This window comes from Mustelus asterias, chromosome 3 (genome assembly GCF_964213995.1).
Source record: "Mustelus asterias chromosome 3, sMusAst1.hap1.1, whole genome shotgun sequence".
In the NCBI taxonomy this organism is placed as follows: Eukaryota; Metazoa; Chordata; class Chondrichthyes; order Carcharhiniformes; family Triakidae; genus Mustelus; species Mustelus asterias.
This window is the reverse complement of record NC_135803.1, coordinates 106,123,623-106,147,334: the sequence shown is the minus strand read 5'-3', so window position 1 is coordinate 106,147,334 and position 23,712 is coordinate 106,123,623. Positions and strand designations below refer to the sequence as shown.

At 41.1% G+C, this 23,712-nt stretch overlaps 1 protein-coding gene across 1 annotated transcript in view; it reads left to right on the top strand.

Moving 5' to 3' along the window:
• Positions 1–23,712, top strand: part of LOC144491857 (protein bassoon-like) — a 517,892-nt gene that overhangs the window by 62,981 nt on the left and 431,199 nt on the right. The gene's annotated exons all lie outside the window — the stretch shown is intronic.

Genomic DNA, 23,712 nt, shown 5'->3' with positions numbered 1-23,712 from the left:
GATAACTTAGCCTGTTCTAAGCAATCTTGTAATGCAGTATATTTATTGGTTAGATGATCTGTGTGTTGGCAGGACAACAACAAAGCTTTGTGCTGAGAGATTTTATCAATACTTTCCAAAACACTACATATGTGATATTAAATCACAATGTGTATTTAGTTGTTGGTGAAAAAGAGGAAAGGTTATCTGGCTACCTATATGTGCATTATGTTTGGTCTATAACCTGGAAATACTCTGTGGTTGAAGGTTGGGTATTTGTTCAAGGTGGACTAAGTGTATCCTGTTCAGAATTCTAAAATATAATGAAGTGTTATTGAAATCTTGATTTACTCACCCATAATCAATTGTAAATTGGAACAGCATGTTGATTCAGAAGATAACTATCGAATTGCCACAATACATGATGGCCGTACAATTCAGTTGCAGAGTATTTGTATTATTGGCACAATGAATGTCATTTCAGGCGCAGGTGACATCTGATGCCATTCTGTGTCATGTCAGGAGTCTATGCAGGAAGTGTGCAATGTAGGTAGCCCATAAAGTTGGTCATAATCTAGCCCTAAATTGGCTCTGGTGATGTCATTTTTAAACTTGGAATTCCAGCTCATGCCCTCTTAGCCCCACACAGTTGAACATACTTTTAGCAGCAGAAAGAATACCCCATTCATGCTAGTTTCAGCTTAGTTGCTCATTGATTTCTACTAACTATTCCTGAGTTAGTAGAAGTGCTTGGAGCTTTCTACTACTGTAGAAAGTTGGAAATGTCTACAATGAGAGGTGTGGCACTTGGTGAAGGGAATACTTTTCACTTCAAGGGATTGGCTCAGACCACTTGCTCCTAGTCATTGATTTTGTGGTTTCTATCCTCTTTAGCCTGCAACATGACAAGGAGGATGAACAGAGGCAACATAGAGGAGGACAAATGCTCAATGCAGGAGGAGGAGTATGAGGGTGAGAAGGAGTATTTGCAGGAGACAATATTCACACAGGGTCTTCAGCGACCAATTCTCTGACAAACTAAGCCAGGAGCAATATGTACGATGCTTTCATTTCACCAGACGAGATGTATCCTAGGCTTCTGTGTGAAGCAAGGGAGATGATTGCAGGGGTTCTGCTTATTTTCAAATCCCCTCTGGCCACAGGAAAGCTGCCAGAGGACTGGAGGACAGCGAATGTGCCACCATTATTCAAAATGGGAAGTAAGGAAAAATCAGATAATTACAGGCCAGTGAGTCTAACATCAGTGGTAGGGAAATGATTGGAGAAGAGTCTGGGAGACAGAATTAATACTCTTGGAGGGGCGAGAATTAGTCAAGGATAGTCATCATGTCTAACAAATTTGATTGAATTTTTTGAGGAGGTGACGAAGTGTGCAGATGAGGGCAGTGTAGTTGATGTAGTCTACATGGACTTCAGTAAGGCTTCCATATGGGATCCATGGCAATTTGGCAAATTGGATCCTAAATTGGCTTAGCGTCAGGAGGCAGAGGTTGAAGGTAGTATTTGTGACTGGAAGCCTGTGTCCAGTGATATATCACAGGGATCAGTACTGGATCCCATGCTGTTGTAGTGTATATTAATGATCTAGACGTGAATGTGGGAGGTATGATCAATAAGTTTGCAGATGACATGAAAATTGGTAGTGTGGTAAATAGTGAGCAGGAGAGACTTAGATTACAGGACAATATAGATGGGCTGGTCAGATGGGCAGAGCAGTGGTAAATGGAGTTTAACCCTGAAAAGTTAAATAGAGGTGATACATTTTGGGAGGGCTAACAAGGCAAGGGAATACACAATGAACGGTAGGAAGTATAGAGAACCAGAGGGACCTTGAGGGTGCATGTCCAATGCCCAAAGATCCCGAAAGGCAGCGGGTCAGGTAGATAAGATGGCTAAAATGGCATATGGGATACTTGCCCTTATTGGCCAAGACATAGAATATAAGAGCAGGGAGATTATGATGAAGCTGTATAAAACACTCTTTAGGCCATAGTTAGAGTACTGTGTTACCGTTCTGGTTGCCACAGTATCAGAAGGATGTGATTGCACTAAAAATGGTGAAGAGCAGACACACCAGGATATTGCCTGGGCTGGAGCATTTCAGCTATAAAGAGAGGCTGGTTAGGCTGGGGTTGTTTTCCTTAGAGCGGTGAAGGCTGAGGAGGACCTGATTAAAGTGCACAAAATAGATAGAGTAGATAGGAAGTCACTTTTCTCCTTAAAGCAGGGTCAATAACCAGGGAGGGCATAGATTTAAAGTAAGGGGCAGGAGATTTAGAGGGATCTGAAGAAAACCTTTTCACTCGGGGGTAGTGGGAATCTGAAACGCTCTGCTTGAAAGAATGGTAGAGGCAGAAACCCACACAATATTTAAGAAACATTTAGATGAACACTTGAAATGCCATAGCACGCAAGGCTATGGACCAAGTGGTGGAAAATGGGAGTAGAATAGATAGATGCTTGATGGGCAGCACAGACACGATGGGCCAAAAGGTCTCTTTCTGTGCTGTAAAACTCTGACTAAAGAGGTGCTTAGTGAAGTCTGGCACCTGTACAAGTGAACCTGTATGCTCAGAGCAGGGTGAGAATGGCATCATCAGTGTCAGTAATGGTGACTGTAGCCATTAACTTTGCATCAGGCTTCTTCAAGCTGGAGCAGCCAACATCTTGCAGTTGGCCGTACACTATTGCATTAGGAAAATGACTGATGTACTGCCGGTGAAGCAAAGGAAGTACATTGCATTCTGTCTTTCCAGAGAGAAGTAGGTGAAGCATGTACATGACTTCATCAGGATATCAGGCTTTCTCATGGCACAAGTGCCATCGACTGCCACACATTATTTTGTGGGTGTAGCATATAAATTCAGAGATATACAGCAATTCCCAGCTGATGTGTAGACAAACTCAACACATCATTCAAATTAACACCGGGTATCCGGGCAGCAGTCATGATGCTTTTATTCTGAAGCAGTCCATGTCGAAATGCAACAAGACCTGGACAAGATTTATGCTTTGGTTGACAAGTTGCAAGTAACATTGCCAGGCAATGAACATCTCCAACATGAGAGACTCTAACCACCGTCTCTTAACATTCAGTGGCATCAGCATTGCTGAATCACCCACTATCCACATCCTGGGGTTACCATTGTCCAGAAACTGATCTGAACTAACCATATAAATACTGTCGCTACAAGAGCAGGTCAGAGACTAGGAATTCCGTGGTGAGTAACTCACCTCCTGATTTCCCAAAGCGTGTCCACTATCTACAAGGCACAAGTCAGGAGTGTGATTGAATACTTCCCACTTGCCTGGATAAGTGCAACTCCAACAGCACTCAAGAAGCTTGACACCATCCAGAACAAAGCAACCAACTTGATTGGCATCCCACCTGTAAACATTCTGTCCTTCCACCACCAACATAGAGTGGCAGCAGTGTGTACCATCTACAAGATGCATTGCAGGAACTCACCAAAGTTGCTTAGACAGCACCTTCTAAACTCACAACGTCTACAACATTGAAGGACAAGGGCAGCAGATCCATGAAATAACATCATCTGGAAGTTGCCCTCCAATCCACTCATCATCCTGACTTGGAAATATATCGCTATTCCTTCATTTTGGTGATGTGACCATGCCCACGTCATGTGATACTATCAGTGTGCACACAGATATATGGCATCGAATTATAGGTCTCAACTGTCACTTTTTAAATTTTGCACATATGCAATCCTGGTGACATACAATCATAAAAATTAGGGGCAGGAGTAGGCCACTTGACCTGCCTCACTATTCAATGGGATCATGGCTGATCTGATCAAAGACCTGGAACTCTCTCCCTAACAGCTATTTGGATATACCCTACACTACATGGTTTGCAGAGGTTCAAGAAAGCGGCTCATTACCACCTTCTCACAGGCAATTAGAGGTGAGCAATAAATGCAGGCCCAGCCAGCGATGCCCACATTCCATGAATGAATGAAAAATAATTCTGCACCAATCCATTGTACCATTGCATTTTGAACTATCATGAAAAACCAGAAAGTGACTATTGGGTGTTGAGACTATCTGCAGGCCACCTGGCTCTTGACCCTCGTGAGCAACCCTCAGACATGTGAGGAGCATCCATCTCGTGAGAGCTGTACTGCCACATAAAATGTTATTGAGCAGACTTTGGAGGTGCTCTGCAACATCCAGAAGAGCCTGTGTCATGATTCACCATGGCTTGCTGTGGCCTGCACAACCTCACCATCGTTCAGAAGGAAACCAGCAACCAAAGCAATCCCTTTCTGATTGGGCTCTTTGTGATCGGCTAATCCAACTTTGGTACCAGTGAATGTAACCCGAAGATGGATTCAGCAACATCTTCTGAAGTAAAAGCTAGCATAAAACATTGTTCTTGCTTACTCAACTTCCAAAAGTTTGCACTCTGAAAAATAAAGATGCATTTCCTCTGAATCCTATACAAAAAAGCCTGTTGAACTTTTATTCCATTTTCAGTCTTGCGCATGTACGATGATGTTATTGGCTCTACGGCCAAACTAGCAAATTTTTAAAATAAAGCATATTTTGGTGATGTGACCATGCCCTCGTCATGTGATACTATCAGTGTGCACACAGATATATGGCATCGAATTATAGGTCTCAACTGTCAATTTTTAAATTTTGCACATATGCAATCCTGGTGACATACAATCATACAAATTAGGGGCAGGAGTAGGCCACTTGACCTGCCTCACTATTCAATGGGATCATGGCTGATCTGATTATAACCTTAACTCAACTTTCCCGTCTACCCACAATAACCTTTCATCTCCTTACTTATCGTGTGCTGTGGTGTCATCAGTGCACATTATCCACAAGCATTGTTTTGCTTGGGCACAGTTTGTCTGGTGATTTCCAGCCTGTGCAACACTTGTGTAATGATGTCAGTATGTATGGACATGGTGACTGAAGCATGCAGAGTGATGCTGGCAGGCATTAGGTGCTGGCACTGCAAAATGACATCTCAGAAGTCTATGCTCATATGGCTAACTATCAGTGATGTGGAGATGCCGGCGTTGGACTGGGGTAAGCACACTACCATCGACAGCGCAAACTGCCGGCTCCAAGTGGAGAGGATCTCCAAGAAGATCGCGCATATCGGTAACTATCAGTGGCCATTTCCTTATGCTACCAAAAATGCACCCTTGAAAAATAAAATTGAATGGATGCCAGTGGACTACCGTGCCTGATATTTCGCCTCACCTTGACGAGCACTAAAATAGTTATTCTAATGGGGTGTTTGTTGGGACTGGATTTCATCCACCAAAATGAGTTGCAAAGTTATATTTTGGAATAGCTTTGGTTTGTAATGTTTGCTTTACAACATAATGCCATATATATATAATGCAATTCAGGTTGTGATGACTTCCTCGACTACAAGAGTAAAATTCATGTTGATGCATGGTAATTGGAACCCTGAAATTGTTTTGCAAATTGTAATTTATTCCACCTTCGTTTTGTGTAGTCATTGCAGGGCATGTGTTCATTGATGACCATGACACCTTCCTTTTTAAGTTTTCAGTCAAACAGAGGAATATAATAAAGTTCCAAATTGTTGTTCTTTAGCTTTTGAATGCCTGAAAGTGTTGGTCATTCATAGATGTATTCCATGGAATAGCAAAATGTGTATGGCTTCATAGTGGCCCAAAACATCTAAAAGTACCCCTCTCTTAGCTTTTGATGCTTCTCATTTATATCCTTTTTCCGGGTTTGAATGTTCAACTCTTTCAAATAGTTTTTCTTTATGATCAATCATCATGTTAATTGGAGTGCATTCCAAAGGCCCATTTATTATTTGCATTTTAAAATGGGTGCTGTCCTCTGTAAAGTATTTGACAAATCTTTCTTTGTTCATAAGTAAATAATAAAGTAACACAGGTTGCATCTTGCTATATTAGTGAAATGTCTTTGTGAAGAGATGATTCAACTTCCTCCATCCCTGAGATTTTTCATGAAACCTGCTGGTGATCAATTAGCAGCTGAATATTCATGGTAGGTATGTAGATAACAAATAATGATAAAGCGACCAGCTTGACAACATCTTACGAAGAAGAAAATTGCACCACTTCCTTTGAACAGTGCAGAGACTGGGTATTTATGGAAAATAGAAATATGTGCCCTGGTGCAATTTACAGCTAAAAATGGAATTTGAAGGGCTTTAGCTATGTCCCTGGAAAGGTGATTGATTTTAAAGGTTTTAACAATTTAACTCATTTGTGAAGGTCTTGCAACTAGTTGTGTGTCTCAGTACAGTTCTTGTGTGAGCAGGGAGAAAAATGGCATATCCTCCAAAATGTTCAGTCAGTCGTGTACATCATGAATCAAAGCCTTAATTTTGTAAAAGCCTCTATTTCCCACTTTTTCACAGTTACATGATTGAGCTGAGAGAACTCAAAGAGGAACTTCTTTTGAATCATCCATCAATTTGAAACGAAAATGCTCAAAAACAGGCGGCATTTCATTGGTGCGCTAACCTTAGTATCCTGAACATCAAAAATTCAAATTTTGTGCCCTCACTTTTGGTAATTCATAATTTCGTCAAACATTTTGGGTTCCCAAAAGGAGGACTGGAGTGTCTCATATCAAGACCTGATCTTTGATAACTTTTGGAAAAGCTAACTCATTGATAGGCCTGTAACACAAAACTCGTGAATGTTCTGAAATTCAGGCAGAATAGTAATGGGAATACAGTAACTGGTTTGCTGTTCCTGGAAGGAAGAACTGACATCCAAATTTTGTTTTCAAGTACCTTTTAGAAATATGTGGCATAGATATTAGATCTGGATAGTATCAGGGCCAGTCATGATGCTCCACATAATGAAACAACATGGACTGGCTCAAGTGTTAATGGCCATTGGTGTGTCACCTCATTAGAAAGTTTGCTGATGCCAATACGTGGCTGATGTCCGATTGGAAATACCATAAGAAGCAAGAGCAAAGATAGACCATTTGCCCCTTCAAGCTTGGCCTGGTATTCAATGTGATCATAATTGATCTACCTCACTTCCATCTTCCCACATTATCCACATATTCCTTACATTTTCAAAATTCATTTATGGGATGAAGGTGTCACTGGCTAGGCCAGCATTTATTGCCCATCCCTATAATTACCCTTGAGAAGGTGGTGGCAAGCTGCCTTCTTGAACTACTGCAGTCCCTGTACTGTCGGTGCTATTAGGGAGGAAGTTCCAGGATATTCCAGTGAAGGGCTGGCAGTATATTTCCATGATGTGGAGATGCCGGCGTTGGACTGGGGTAAGCACAGTAAGAAGTCTCACAACACCAGGTTAAAGTCCAACAGGTTTATTTGGTAGCAAATACCATAAGCTTTCGGAGCACTGCTCCTTCGTCACATTTTATGTCACATTATCAGTAACCCCCACAGCTTGCCTCCTGGGCTTGTAGAATCTCACCTAGCTGTTCTGTCTGGAGACAATACACATCTCTTTAACCTGTGTTGAATGCTCCCTCCACCCACATTGTCTGTACCTTTAAGACCTAGCTGGCTTTAGAGATTCGCATTCTAATTAGTATTCTGTTACTTGATTTCTGTGTCTGTGCACTGTTTGAGAGCAGATATCCACTCCATCTGACGAAGGAGCAGTGCTCCGAAAGCTTATGGTATTTGCTACCAAATAAACCTGTTGGACTTTAACCTGGTGTTGTGAGACTTCTTACTGTAGTATATTTCCAAGTCAGGATGGTGACCGACTTGGAGGGGAACTTCCTTGTGGTGGTGTTCCCATGTGTCTGCTGCCTTTCTTCTAGATGGTAGCGGTTGTGGAAGGTGCTGCCTAAGGAGCCTGATGTATCTTGGACGGCACGGTAGCACAGTGGTTAGCACTGCTGCTTCACAGCTCCAGGGTCCCGGGTTCGATTCCCGGCTCGGGTCACTGTCTGTGTGGAGTTTGCACATTCTCCTCGTGTCTGCGTGGGTTTCCTCCGGGTGCTCCGGTTTCCTCCCACAGTCCAAAGATGTGCGGGTTAGGTTGATTGGCCAGGTTAAAAATTGCCCCTTAGAGTCCTGGGACGTGTAGGTTAGAGGGATTAGCGGGTAAATATGTGGGGGTAGGGCCTGGGTGGGATTGTGGTCGGTGCAGACTCGATGGGCCGAATGGCCTCCTTCTGCACTGTAGGGTTTCTATGATTTCTATGATCTTGTAAATAATACACACTGCTGCCATTGTGTGTTTGTGGTGGAGGGAGTGAATGTTTATGGAAGGGGTGCCAATCAAGTGGATTACTTTGTCCTTTGTCTCGTATCCAATAGTCTATTGATCTTCCTGTTGAACACATTCAATGATTGAGAATTCACAGCCATCTGGAATAGAGAATTCCAAAGGTTCAGAGCTCTCTTCAGTGAAGAAATTTCTTTTCATCTTGGCCCAAAATGACTGACCCCTTATTCTGAGACTGTGGCCCCAAATTCCATATTCCCCAGCCAGAAGTAAAATTCTTCCTGTTTCAACAAAATCACCTCTCGTTCTTCTGAACTCCAAGGTATATAGTCCAGTTTATTCAGTCCCTCCTAGTAGGACAATCTCCTTATCCCAGGAATCAATCTAATAAACTTTCTCTGCACTCCTTTCAAGACTAACATACGTTTCCTTAGGTAGGAAGATCAAAACTGTACACAACACTCCAGATATGGTCTCATTAAGACCCTATGTAATTCCAGTAAGGCTTTCACTCTTGTACAATTTTCCCACTAACTTCGCTTGGCTGTGTGCAATCGACTTATTGCTCTGTGCAGTCCCTTCAAGAGAGACTTGAGATCTTAAACAGAGCTTTTCTTGTATTTGGCCTGCTTGTTTCCAGTGTGGCCCATTTTTAGTTGCTGCACAGCAGCACCAATGCATCTTGGAGGGATCTTTGCCCTTCCTTTGTAATGAAAATTAACACAGCATTTGATTATTGAGTTGCTTGCTGTACATGTATGTTAACTTGCTGTGATTGATGTACAAAGTCACATCTGTCCATCTGAATACTAATTTTTCTAAGTCTCTTTACATTTAAAAACATTTCTTCAATTTTCCCTCCAAAGTACATATTTTTGTACTTCCCCATTTTATATTCTATCTGTATTGTTTTCGCCTATTTGCTCAATCTGTCTTTATCCCTTTACAACCTCCTTGCTGCTTATTTTCTGATCTAGCTTTGCATCATCAAAAAACTTAGATGAGGGTATGGAGAGTAATATATCTAAGCCATTGACTTCCTTCCTTTTTTGAATAGTAATACATTGAGGCTTGGGCACTGATCCTTGTGGTACCCTGCTGGATACAGCCTGGCCAATCTAAAATGACCCATTAATTCCTATTCTGTTTTCTGTCCATTAACCAATCCTCAATCCATACTAATTCATATACCAATCCTAGAAGCCCTGATGTTGTGAAATAATCTCTTGTTTGCTGGCCTTATGATATGCTTTTTTGAAAATCCAAATACATTACTTCCAGTGGTTTTCCCTGCACTCCCCCATCCATTTTGTTAGTTACAACCTGAAAAAGCTTGTCTAGCATGATTTCCCTTTCATAAATCTGCATTACCGTCATATGATTTTTTAAGTGCTCTTTTGCCACATCCCTAATAATAGTTTCCAGCATTTTAAACATAGAAACATAGAAAACTACAGCACAAAACAGGCCCTTCGGCCCCACAAGTTGCGCCGAACATATCCCTACCTTTTAGGCCTATCTATAACCCTCCATCCTATTAAGTCCCATGTACTCATCCAGGAGTCTCTTAAAAGACCCTATTGAGTTTGCCTCCACCACCACTGATGGCAGCCGATTCCACTCGCCAACCACCCTCTGTGTGAAAAACTTCCCCCTAACATTTCCCCTGTACCTACCCCCCAGCACCTTAAACCTGTGTCCTCTTGTAGCAGCCATTTCCACCCTGGGAAAAAGCCTCTGAGAGTCCACCCGATCTATGCCTCTCAACATCTTATATACCTCTATTAGGTCTCCTCTCATCCTACGTCTCTCCAAGGAGAAAAGACCGAGCTCCCTCAGCCTATCCTCATAAGGCATGCCACTCAATCCAGGCAACATCCTTGTAAATCTCCTCTGCACCCTTTCAATCTTTTCCACATCCTTCCTGTAATGAGGCGACCAGAACTGAGCACAGTACTCCAAGTGGGGTCTGACGAGGGTCTTATATAGCTGCATCATTATCCCCGGACTCCTAGGCTCAATCCCTCGATTGATAAAGGCCAGCACACCATATGCCTTCTTAACCACTTCCTCCACCTGCGGGGCTGATTTTAGAGTTCTATGGACCCGGACCCCAAGGTCCTTCTGATCCTCTACCGTACTAAGAGTCTTTCCCTTTATGTTGTACTCCTTCATCCCATTTGACCTGCCAGAATGGACCACTACGCATTTATTTGGGTTGAAGTCCATCTGCCACTTCTCCGCCCAGTCTTGCATCCTATCTATGTCCCTCTGTAACTTCTGACATCCCTCCAGACTATCCACAACCCCACCACCTTTCGTGTCGTCGGCAAACTTACCAACCCATCCCTCCACTTCCTCATCCAGGTCATTTATGAAAATGACAAACAGCAAGGGTCCCAGAACAGATCCCTGGGGCACACCACTGGTGACCGACCTCCATTTAGAAAAAGACCCATCTATACACACTCTCTGCCTCCTTTGGGTAAGCCAGTTCTGGATCCACCGGGCAGCAGCCCCTTGGATCCCATGCCCTCTCACTTTTTCCAGAAGCCTTGCATGGGGGACCTTATCGAACGCCTTGCTAAAATCCATATAAACCACATCTACCGCTTTCCCTTCGTCAATGTGTTTAGTCATATTTTCGAAGAACTCCACCAGGCTCGTAAGGCACAATCTGCCTTTGACAAAGCCATGCTGAGTATTCTTGAGCATACTAAACCTCTCTAAATGCTCATAAATCTTGTCCCTCAGGATCTTCTCCATCAGCTTACCAACCACTGAGGTTAGACTCACCGGTCGGTAATTTCCTGGGCTATCCCTATTCCCCTTCTTGAAAATAGGAACCACATCCGCAGTCCTCCGGCACCTCTCCCGTCTCCATCGACGATGCAAAGATCATCGCCAGAGGCTCTGCAATCTCTTCCCTCGCCTCCCACAGTAACCTGGGGTACATCCCATCCGGACCCAGCGACTTATCTATCTTGATGCCATTCAAAGATTCCAGCACAACGTCTTTGTTAAAGTCCACATACTCAATCTTTTCAGTCCACCGCAAGCCCACAGTACATCCACCCAGGTCCTTCTCCTCTGTGAAAACCGAGGCAAAATACTCATTAAGCACCTCTGCCATTTCTACTGGTTCCGTACTGATTTTCCCGCCTTCACCTTTTATAGGCCCTATTCCGTCACGTCTTTCCCTGTTATTGAAGTTAGGTTAACTGGTCTCTAGCACCCCTGTTTCCTCCTCTTCCTTTCTTGAATAATCAGGTTAGGTTTGCTACTACGTAATATGTGGGGACTCTTCAAGAATCTGGAAATTTTGAAAAAACAAAACCGAAGCATACATTATCTCTGTTTCCTTTTTTAAAACCTAGCGTGCAGGCCATCAGTTCTAGGGACTTCTCAACTTCAGGGCCTATAAATTTTTCAAGCACTATTTCTTTAGCTAATAATCATTTCACAAGATCTTTGGTTCTCTGTTATTTCCAGAATGGTTCTTGTGTCTTTCTGTTGTGATGACAGATACAAAAGTATTTCTTTAATGCCTCTGCCATTTGTCTCTGTGTGTAAGGGATCCATGTTTGCTTTTTTCGCTGGAGTTCAGGCGAATGAGGGGGGATCTCGTAGAGACTTATAAAATTCTGACAGGACTAGACAGGGTAGATGCAAGAAAGATGTTCCCAATGGTGGGGGTGTCCAGAACCAAGGGTCACAGTCTGAAGATACAGGGGAGACCATTTAGGATGGAGATGACGAGATATTTCTTCACCCAAGGAGTGGTGAGCCTGTGGAATTCATTACTACAAGTAGTTGATGCCAAAACATTGAATATATTCAAGAGGTCGCTAGATCATGATGATTGGCAGAGCAGGCTCGAAGGGCCAAATGGCCGCCTCCTCCAAGCTTCTATGTTTCAGTTGTTGGTGGTGGTGGTGGGTGCAACTTTGGCTTGGTTAACCAAAACAATAATTGCGTGTTGCTGTGGCAATATTTTTCTGTCTTTGCTTTTATGCTATTGACTAATGTTGTATTGCTAATTCGGGTTGTCAATTGTCCAGGATTGACCTGAGACCTCATGGATTCAAAGATTAATAATAAGTGTATTGTAGTTTTCTGTCAACACTATTTTTTACTAGTTATGAAATTGTTTGGAAATGTAGGGGTGGCAGGGGGAAATCTTGCTTAAAAAAACAATAAAAACTATATTGCTAGGTGCTACTCAGTCTGTAACACATTATAACCATATGGCAAGATACTATTCTTGTAGATCCCTGAGTTCAGTAGGCCAGTTGTACAAACAATCTGCTGTGTGTAGCTATTCAAGCCATGTGCACCACTGTTTTCATATTACCAGCTGGCTATTAAAGCCACATTTCAATGAAGTACATCTTCAGATGAGGCTGATTTTATCTCCGTGATGCAGTTAATCATGTTTTGTACTGTTATCAACGTGTATTATATAAATTATGTCCCATTCTTTATTTATATTTTTTGTGTTTTCTACTGATTTTCTATTCATTTCTTTGCTCCTAAAAGGACTAATGTATCGTTGAAGTTGTATCTATATAGCATACTATCTGTCAAAAATATTTTGCATCTGAATTACCTTTGTGTAGCCAGTGTAGCCATTCCCCACCAACAACATTGTGCAAAGCAGTGGGATATATGGGCCAGTAAATCTGTTTTTGATGGTGTTGGTTGAAGGAAGATTCTTGTCGACAATACTGGAAAACTTCCCTGTTCCTCATGTGAATAGTATCATAGTATCTTTGAGGTTCACTGGAACTACACAGAATCCTTACAGTCCAGAAGCAAACCATTCAGCCCATCGAGTTTGCACTGGCCCTCGAAGAGCATTTTACCTAGTACCACTTCCCTATCATATCCGTGTAACCTTGCACATTCCTTCTTTTCAGATAGCAATCAAATTTCCTCGATTGAACTTGCCTCTGCCACGCTTTCAGGAAGTTTGTTCCAAACTCCATCCACCCTCTTTGATTGAAAACGTTTTCCTCACATCACTTTTGCCAATTACTTTGAATCTGTGCCTTTTAGTTGGCCTTGATTTAACACCTTACCTGAAGAATCGATTAATAATGAGGATACATATCTAGGGAAATGGTAGCACTCTTGTATCTTAGCATATGGTCATATTTTGTGAATGAGACTGGATAGTAATGTCATAATTCAACCTTGTCTTCTGGCATTCCCTGTATGTATTTATTGTCAGGATCTGTATGTGTCAATTGGAAGTAACAGGCCTGGCTGAGTTAATTTCATTCCTCTTTTTGATTTGGGGCCTTTCAAGAACTATAGCATCAGTACTGTCTAGTTAACATCAGAAAACTACGTGAAGAATCTACTCCAAGTCTATCTAAAACAATACTAGAAAATATGGAACATTGCCCCACTAATCTCCTCTGCTGCTGAAATCCTTGTACGTATCTTTCAAACCTCCATACATACATTATTACTGTCCTTGCTTCTCTCCAATCCTTCGTCCTTATATGCTCCTGTTTGTCTAAGATAGTACAGCATTTCTCCTGCTTTGCACTAAATCCTGTTCACTATTCATCCTGTTTTTGCTTACCTTGCCAATCCATAACACTTTGAATTTAACATTGTCATTAAATCTTTCCATGACCTCGCCTGGCTGGTTTCTGCAATCTCCTCCTCAGCACAATATTTCTCTCACTCTAGCTTTCTATGCTGTTTTTTTTTCCTTATCCCTGTTTGTGAAGCACCTTGGGGGATTTCTTTGTTAAAGGTGATATGTAAATGCAAGTTGTTTGCCCATAAGGATGATTTCCATTCTTAATCTTTCACAAAACAGCTGCACAATTGATCTGTGCATTTCTAATACTAAACATTATAACGTAGAACTGAATAATTAAGAGCACATATAGAACCAAAAAACAAGCCTGTTTTAAAATTGCCCTGAATTAACCAAGTGTTCTTACTTGTAAAATATGCTTCGTTATCAACGACTTCCAATTCCCTGGCTCAAACCGCCTCCTCTTCACCATGGATGTCCAATCCATCTACGCCTCCATTCTCCACCAGAATGGCCTTCTTTCTCGAACAGAGGTCTGAACAATGCCCATCTACCACCACTCTCTTCCATCTGACTGAATTGGTTCTCTCACTCAGCAATTTCTCCTTTAACTGATCTCACTTCCTCCAAATAAAAGGTGTGGCTATGGACACCCAAATGGGTCCCAGTTAATGCCCGTCTCTTTGAGTTATGTGGAGCATTCCCTGTTCCAGCCCGACTCCGGCCCTCTCCTACAACTCCTTTATCGGTACATCAACAACTATTTCAGTACCACTTCATGCTCTCCTCTGTACCTGAAAAGATTTATCAATTTTGCTTCCAATTTCCACCCCTCCATCACCCTCACATGGTCCATATCTGACACTTTCCCTTCCTTGACCTCTCTGTCTCCATTTCTGGTGATAAACTGTCCACTAGTATCCATTACAAGCCCACCGACTCCCACAGCCACCTTGATTACAGCTCTTCACACCCCACATCCATCTCATTCTCTCAGTTCCTTTGCCTCTGCTGCAATTGTTCTGATGATGCCACTTTACAAAATAGTGTTGCCAAAATGTCTTTCTTCCTTCCTCAATCATGGTTTTTCCCATTGTGTTTGACAAGGCTCTCAACCGTGTCCAACCCATCCCCCAGGTCACAGCTCTCACCCCCTCCCCTCCCTCCCAGAACCACGATAGAGTCCCCCTTGTCCTCACTTTTCACCCCACCAGTCGCCACATTCAAAGGATCATCGTTCTCTCCGGGACACCCTGGTCCACTCCTCCATCACACCCAACACCTCACCCACTCCTATGGCACCTTCCCATACAATCGTAGAAGGTGCAACACTTGCCCTTTACCTCCTCCCTACTCACCGTCCCAGGTCCTAAACACCCCTTTCAGGTGAAGCAGCGATTCACATGCACCTCCTTCAATCTGGTCTATTTCATTTTCTGCTCCCAATGTGGTCTACCAAACATTGGAGAGATCATACGTAGACTGGGTGATCGCTTTGCTGAGCACCTTCAGTTTGTCCGCGAGCAGGACCCTGACCTTCCTGTCGCTTGCCACTTCAGCACACCACCCTGCTCTCCTGTCCCCATGTCAATCCTTGGTCTTTTGCAATGTTCTAGCGAACCCCAATGCAAACTGGAGGAACAGCACCTCACCTTGTGATAGGGCACTTTACAGCCTTCTGGACTGAACATTGAGTTCAACAACTTCAGAGCATGAACTCTTCTCTCCACCTTCATCTCATTTCCACTTTTGTTTTGTCCTATTCTTCCATTTTATCGTCCTTTTTTCTCACCTCCATTTTTCCACTTTCCATTCCAGCTCTCCTCAGGCAGTCTCTTAGCAATCTGCACCTCTGTTCTGCCACTCAATGGACAATTTTTAGCTCCTTCTCAGCCTTCTGTATCCTCATTTACATTCCCTTTGTCCCATTCCACCCCACCGACCCCCTGCCACCCTCAGAGTATAAACCTCTGTTGATTCTCTTTGCTCTCAGCTCTGACAAAGGGTCATCTAGACTCGAAATGTTGGCTCTATTCGCTCCCCACAGATGCTGTCAGATCTGCTGAGATTTTCCAGCATTTTTGTTTTTGTTTCAGATTCCAGCATCCACAGTATTTTGCTTTTACCTTAGAGTTTTTTTGCCTTGTTGGCTCGGGGGTGCAGGTACACTACCCATGGTGCTGCTTAAACATAACACAGTTAAATGATTCATTTGTGTAGAGAGTTGGGAAAGGAGTTCCAAAAAATCTTTAAAACAATCAACCGAATTCTCTAAAATAACAAAATAGTGCAAGGTCTTGTAGGACTGACTCATGAAGTTTGCTATTCCCATTGATAAATTGTCTTGTGTTAAGGCGAAGAAGACAAATAAATCAGCATTAGAAGTATCAAATTAAAATCATAACTACGTCAGTAGTTGTCAAGATTAGTGAGGAAAAGCTGAGGAAGGTGCTATTTTAAACAGGGTGCTTATCAGTAGGAAGCATTGTCTGGAAAAAAACTCCATTCTTCACAGATTTACTTCCATTAGAGTGAATATATAAATAATTGAATAAGTGTACTTTCAGTTCAAAGAAGTCACTTTGTTGATGTATTGAATTGACTGACTTTTGAGTTACAGAATTGATCATTCAAGTCCAAACTACTACTATAGAAGAAAAGCAAATTATTATTGGCTTGCGAAGAATCTAATTGATTGGTCTAATGGCTATCAAATGTACAGATTTTGGATGGATTCCAATTGGTATAGATCAGTAATTCATTTTAACACTCAGATTTAGAACCACAAGATAAGGCAACACTCTTCAGAAAGTGAATTCAAATAAATTTTATTTAAAGAAGAATATGAATATGGAGAATTATAATACAAAATTAGTTAAATCAATTGTATAAAAATCATACATCCACACAATTAAGCCTGCTCATAAGTATCATTTTATGCCACCTTTTGACACTTCAAAATAATTTCAAGTACATAACCCAAAAGAAGGTAAGCTTACTCATCATATCCAAAAGACCGTTACGACTTTCAGTGGGAGATCAATTCCATGTGTATCTTCTTCCTTCTTTTGAATAGGTACCTTCAGTCAGAATCCAGCCAGCTAACAGTCTCTGGAGATGGAGTTGGAGTTTTAACCTCCAGAGAAGGTTCAAAACCTCCCTCTTGACATGCGTATGGGGTCTTGTCACCCATTGATTGGCTGACATATTCTTTAATTTAGTTTAATTGGCCTTGGTCTTAGTGTGTAATTAATCTTTATCATCGAACAATGAACTTGTTCAATGGTGTTTCTTTTTAATCCTATTTCAGACATATGACTTTATATTTTGTATAACTTTGGTTTCTAGACTTCTAATTTGATTTAAATTCATTATTTTGTAACCATTTTGTGTCTACATTTTTACTTAAGTTTTATAAGACTTTATTTCAAACAAACTATTTTTAAGAAGCACCTGTGTAAGTTTAAAGACCAATCTTGTAATTAAACTACTAATTAATAGTTATTTAACTATAACTGAGGCTCAACCTTAGTTTGTGGGCTGGGGTTCAACTATTCAGAGTTGAAGGATCAAGGTCTCGGCTGTAAGTGGTCCTTATCTGTTGTTTCCCTAGTTAAGTGCATTCTAATAGTGCAGATTTATCTTGTTCGTTGAAAATGACTGAAGTAATTCTAGCAAGTTAATCTTAATTTAAATGTAAACACAAAAGTAACATAATAGATTATATACTGATAGAGTCATAGAGGTTTACAGTATGGAAACAGGCCCTTCAGCCCAACTTATCCATGCCGCCCTTTTTAAACCCCTAAGCTAATCCCAATTGCCCGCATTTGGCCCAAATCCCTCTATATTCATCGTTCCCATGTAACTATCTAAATGCTTTTTAAAAGATAAAATTGTATGCGCCTCTACTACCACCTCTGGCAGCATGTTCCAGACACTCACCACCCTGTGTGTGAAACAATTGCCTCTCTGGACACTTTTGTATCTCTCCCTTCTCACCTTAAACCTATGCCCTCTAGTTTTAGGAAAGATATTGACTATCTAGCTGATCTGTGCCCCTCATTATTTTATAGACCTCTATAAGATCACCCCTCAGCCTTCTATGCTGCAGAGAAAAAAGTCCGAGTCTATCCAGCCTCTCCTTATAACTCAAACCATCAAGTTCCGGTAGCATCCTAGTAAATCTTTTCTGCACTCTTTCTAGTTTAATAATATCCTTTCTATAATAGGGTGACCAGAACTGTACACAATTACTTATAAAAGGTGAACTAATAACGTCAGTTCTCTTGATAACTGGGGGCTAAATCTTTGATTGCCATTAAAAGGCACTGCTTGCAATTTGATATTACTGGCATATGTTTCAATACATAAATACACAGTTACACATTGTGTCACTAAGGTACATGCAGTAATTATGTTGAATTTAACAAAAGTTTTACAAAATTGCAACATGTATTTTAATCAAAAGATTTACTTACAAATGGGTATTAATCTAATGAAGCCTTTTGTAATAAGTATTGATTCATCTAATGGCTTCAATTTTAATTAATTGAGGTTCACTTTCTGAAAATCATCGTCTGTTGCTGGCTTGTCTAATTCATTGTCAGTAATTACTGTCGAGGAATTGCATGTTACTTCTAAGATGGCTTATTTTGGCCCTGTTAGTTTATTTAGTAAGTTTAGTCCGAGAATGATTGACTTTTACTAAAAATCACCATTCAAGCTTACTTACACATAGGAATAAAATAGTAAATTGAGGAATATGGGATACTTTGGATTCCTGTTGGTCTGAATGACAAAAATCAAAATGGAATATTAGTTAGGTGACAATTATGACAAACCTGTTAGTCTGAAAATATCCAAATCCTTGTCAGAACTGGGATGTGCCAATCAACACATTCTGCTTATGATCTATTGCAACTTGCTTATAGAATACAGGAAGGTGCAAGTGAGACCAGCATAGCTGTCATAAAAGCAACGACATTGAAAGTTAGAACAACATTGAACATTCAGCTAAGAATCTAATTTTCTTTCTTTGGTTGGAAATAACCAAATCAAAGGATGTAATTGCTAAATCAGTGAATGGCAAATTACCTCCTGATCAGTCTAGGATACAGGCCTAGCATTAAGCTTTGAATTGCAACTTGTTAATAGTCTGGCCATGGATTGCAGCATGTTTTGATGCAATACTGGATATGACTAATGTTTTTGCAGAAAAAAATACAATGCATGAAATCTGAATTGAGAACTTTGGCTTTAAAATTATGTGGAATAAGAAAATGAAGGAGTTATTCTATTTTGCATTGTCTTTTAGTAAGTAACTTGTGCAAATAGTGACCTCTAACAAAGAAGTTTCCTTTACCTCATGAGATGCTTTTCAATAAAAAGAAGGCAATTCAATGCAACATTCATAGAAACAATCAACCAAAGAAATCCACCTGTCTCAAACAAAAACAGAATGTGTTGGAAATACTTAACAGGTCTGGGAGCATCTGGGGAGAGGGAAATGGAGTTAATGTTTCGAGTCAAATGTGACTTTTCTTCAAAACAGACCTGTCTCTCTGTGACAAACTCGAGAACTAATTCCAATACTTCTGTCCTGTATCAAAGGATGGTAAGTGTTGTTTGTATCTCCTGGCAGGCCACGTACTGTACTGTGCACTGCCAGAGATGGGAGCAGTGATGTACTCAGGATACAAGTGGAGGATCTGCTCAGTGATGCAAGTAATTAGGTCTCTAGAATAGTGACCCAATGTATTTTCTAAGTGCCAAAATAAAGGTGCTTTATTGCTTCATTCTTTACAAATTAGATCATTAAAGCTTTTCTGCAGTTGAGAAAATTTGACCAGGAATGCTGGCTGTGTTGAAGCACCTGAACAATGTTATTTCTTTGTACATTGATGGTCCAGATGTATGTGATCTGTGTGGCACATAACTACTATTTCTAGCTGACTGTAACACACGCTGCAGTTACAGTTATGTGGTGCTTGAAGGTAGAAAAAAAGGGAATTGTTGAATTTATTAGTTAGCTCTGGCCACAAAGCGTAGCAAGGAAAGCACAATGGTTAGCTAATTATCATCCATATGAACAGTATTTTGACCTTTCCTTAGTTATAGGCCAGCAGTACAAATGAATGTGCAGCCTTGGACAGGGTGCTTTACAATGTAACATTGCATCACTGTAATTCTGCTGAATCTCCTGAAGCTGTTCTTGCCTTTGGCTGGATCTCTAATAGGCAGCAGTCAACATTGGACAACATGGAGATTTGGCTAGAACAACTGTTTGCGCTTATATATTAACTTTCATTTACTAAGTCTAAATGGTCTTCACAAGAGTGTTATAAATCTAAATTTGATATACAGCCATATAAGATATTGGGATGTGATCAAAATCTTGGTCAAAGCAGTAGGTTGTAAGGTACATCTTGGAGGAGTGCAGGCTACAATAACTAGAGTTTGCTGCAGGAAGCCTAGTGTTGGAATGTTACTAGATTAGAAATCCAGAGACCCAGACTCTGGAAAAACAAATTCAAATCCTACCATGGTAACTGTTGACATTTAAATTCAATTCATAAATTTGAAATGAAAAGCTAATCTCCGTGATGATGGTCATGAAACTACTGACTTGTTGTAAGAATCCATCTATTTCACTAATATCCTTTGGGGGAGGAAATTTGCTGCCCTTATCAGGTCTGGTCTACGTGTGACTCCAGACCACAGCAAGTTGGTTGGCTCTAAACTGCCGTCGGAAATGGTCTAACAAGCCACTCAGTTGCATCAAACCACTCCAAAGTTTACAAAAAGGAATGAAGCCAGATGGATAACCCGGCTTTGATCAAGGCACTGGAAAGGACAATGGCATACTTTCCCCAGTCGACCATGCAAAGTACTACTTGCTAATATCTGGGAACTTGTGCCAAAATTAGGAGAGCTGTCCCGCAGAATCGTTGAACAACAATCTGGCAGTATCATATTTGCTGAATCATATCTGTCAGCCAATGTCCCAAACTCCTCCATCACCATACGTGGCTATGTCATATCCCACCAGCAGGACAGATCCATCAAAGATATGCAGTCAGGAGGGAATGGTCCTGGGAGTCCTCAACACGGAGACATAAGAGCAGGAGTATACCCATCGAGCCTGCTCCATCATATGTTACGATCATGGTTGATCATCCACTTCAATGTCTTTTTCCCATACTATCTCCATAACCCTTTATGTCATTGGTGTTTAGAAATCTGTCAGTCTCTGCTTTAAACATGCTCAGTGACTGAGCTTTCACAGCCCTCTAGAGTAGAGAATTCCAAGGATTTACAACCCCCTGAGTAAAAATGTATCTCCTCACCTTGGTCCCAAGTGGCTTCCCTCTTATTTTGAAATTTTACGCCCTGCTTCTAGACTCCCCAACCAGGGTAAACATCTTACCTGCATAAATCTTATCTATCTCTTTAAAATATTTTGTAGATTTAATGAGATCACCTCTCATTCTTTGAGATTCTGAAGAATATAGCCCCAGTTTCTTCAATTTTTCTTCATAGGACAGTCCTGCCATCTCAACAACAAGTCTGGTGAATCTTCACTGCATTCCCTCCAAGGCACCAATATCCTTCCTAAGATGAGGGAACCAAAACTGCACACAGTACTCCCAAGTGTAGTGTAACAAAGATTCAATGCAGCTCAAGCAGGACTTTGCTTATTCTGTTCTCAAATCCTCTCATGATATCGTGAGCCTCCCGAGTTGCTTACTGCATCTGCATGTTAGCTTTCAATTACTTTATTGATAGGGACACCCAGGTTCCTTTGTCCAATTACACTTTCTAAGCTCTTGCCACCTAAGAAATACTCTGCACATTTCCTACTGAAGTGGATAACTCCATAGTGTTCCACATTACATGTCATCTACCATGTTCTTGCCCACTCCCTAAATCTGTCCAAATCTCCTTGAATCTGCTTTGCATTTTTCTCAGCACACATTTCCGTTTAGCTTTGTGTTATGTATAAACTTGAAAATAGTACATTTGGTCCCTACGTCCAAATTATTGATACATTATGAACAATTGGGGCCCAAGTACTGGCCCTTGCGGTACCCCACTAGGCACGCCTACCAACACAGGAATGACCGTTTATTCCTACTCTATTTTCTGTCTGTTAACCAATCCTTAATTCATGGCAGTATATTACTCACTATCCCATGTGCTATAATTTTGCTAACCAACTTCCTGTGGGGGACTTTATCAAAAATCTTTGGAAAATCCAGGCACATCAACTCCCATTTATAAATTCTGTGTTAGTGATATCCTTTTTTTAAAAAAACTCCCAACAGGTTTGTCAAACGCGATTTGATGATCCTCAGTTATTTCCTCCCTGTCTTCCTTCAACAGCCGAGAACACAATCCATCTGGCTCTGCCTATCCTTCTGATACTTCCTCTCTCATTATGCTGATTGTATCTAATATTTCGCACTACTGTTTAACTAGAATGTCTGTATCACCCTTTTCCTCGTAAGGACAGAGACAACGTAATCAGTGAGAACCCTGTCCACATCTTCTGAATCAATCCACATCTTCTGAATCAATCCACAAGTTACCATTCCCCATCTCTGACAGGTCCTACCTTTTCCTTAGTCATTCTCCTGCTTTTAATGTAATGATAAAACATCTTAAGATTTTCTTGATTTTACCTGCCAATATTTTTTCGTATCCTCTTTGCTTTCCTAATTTCCATTTTTACTTCACCCTGTACTTTCTATAATCCTCTAGGCTTTCTACAGTATTAGAAATGTATTTGTGAATGTCAGAAACTTTATTTTTCAGCTTTTTCCTGGCCTGTATGCATCTGGGTAACTAGGGACTCTAGGTTTGGCAGTACCACCCTTTATCTTTGGGGGGGGGGGGGGGGGGATGCACGCCTACACTGTGTACACCTTTGGATGCCTCCCACTGATTTGACATGGTTTTTCCTTCTAATAGCTGTATCCAGTCCACACTTAGTAAGAAGTCTCACAACACCAGGTTAAAGTCCAACAGGTTTATTTGGTAGTGATCAGTCACTCACCTGATGAAGGGGCAGCACTCCGAAAGCTTGTGGCTTGTGCTACCAAATAAACCTGTTGGACTTCAACCTGGTGTTGTGAGACTTCTTACTGTGCTTACCCTAGTCCAACGCCGGCATCTCCACATCCAGTCCACTCTTGCCAGCTCGTCATTCAACTTTGTGAAATCTGTCTTCCCGCAACTGAGAACTTTTACTCCCTGATTTATCTCTGTTCTTTTCCATAATGATGCTAAATCTGACTATGTTATGGTTGCCATCTCCAAAATGGGCCCCTGCTTCTACTTCATGCACTTTCCCAGCTTCATTTCCTATGCCAATGATGAGGTAATAAAGGTCTACAAATTGCTGTTGGTTTTGATCCAAAATTAGCAGCAGAAAGCATATGCCAGATGTTTCAAGAGCTTTCATTTGATTTGGCCACACAGGATTATGAAATGTAATTGAACAGCATCTCCAAGCATATTAGTTGTCTTTTACTTTTGTTTCTACTTTACAAGCTGTGTTGTGTTCTTTGAGCTATAATCATGGGGAAATAGGACTAAATGGATTGCTACTTGAAGAGTGGTGTAAACATGTTGGGCCATGTATCCCCCTTCTGTACTTTGCCATGCTGTGATTCTATAAATATAATTTATAGCATTTTCTTGTATAATATGTATAGTCAGTTTACATCTGATTGCTTTCTGCACATCAGATTTTTGAAGATACCTCTTTTCTATTGGATCATGTGAAAAGTGTCAGAATTAACGGACTCATGGCCAGATGATACCACTACATTTATTTAAGATATTTAAAACAAAACCATAAGGGAGATTTGCTTACATTCGTTTCAAAAGATTCTGCCTGAGGTACAGAAATTCTCATTGAAAATGGTCGAA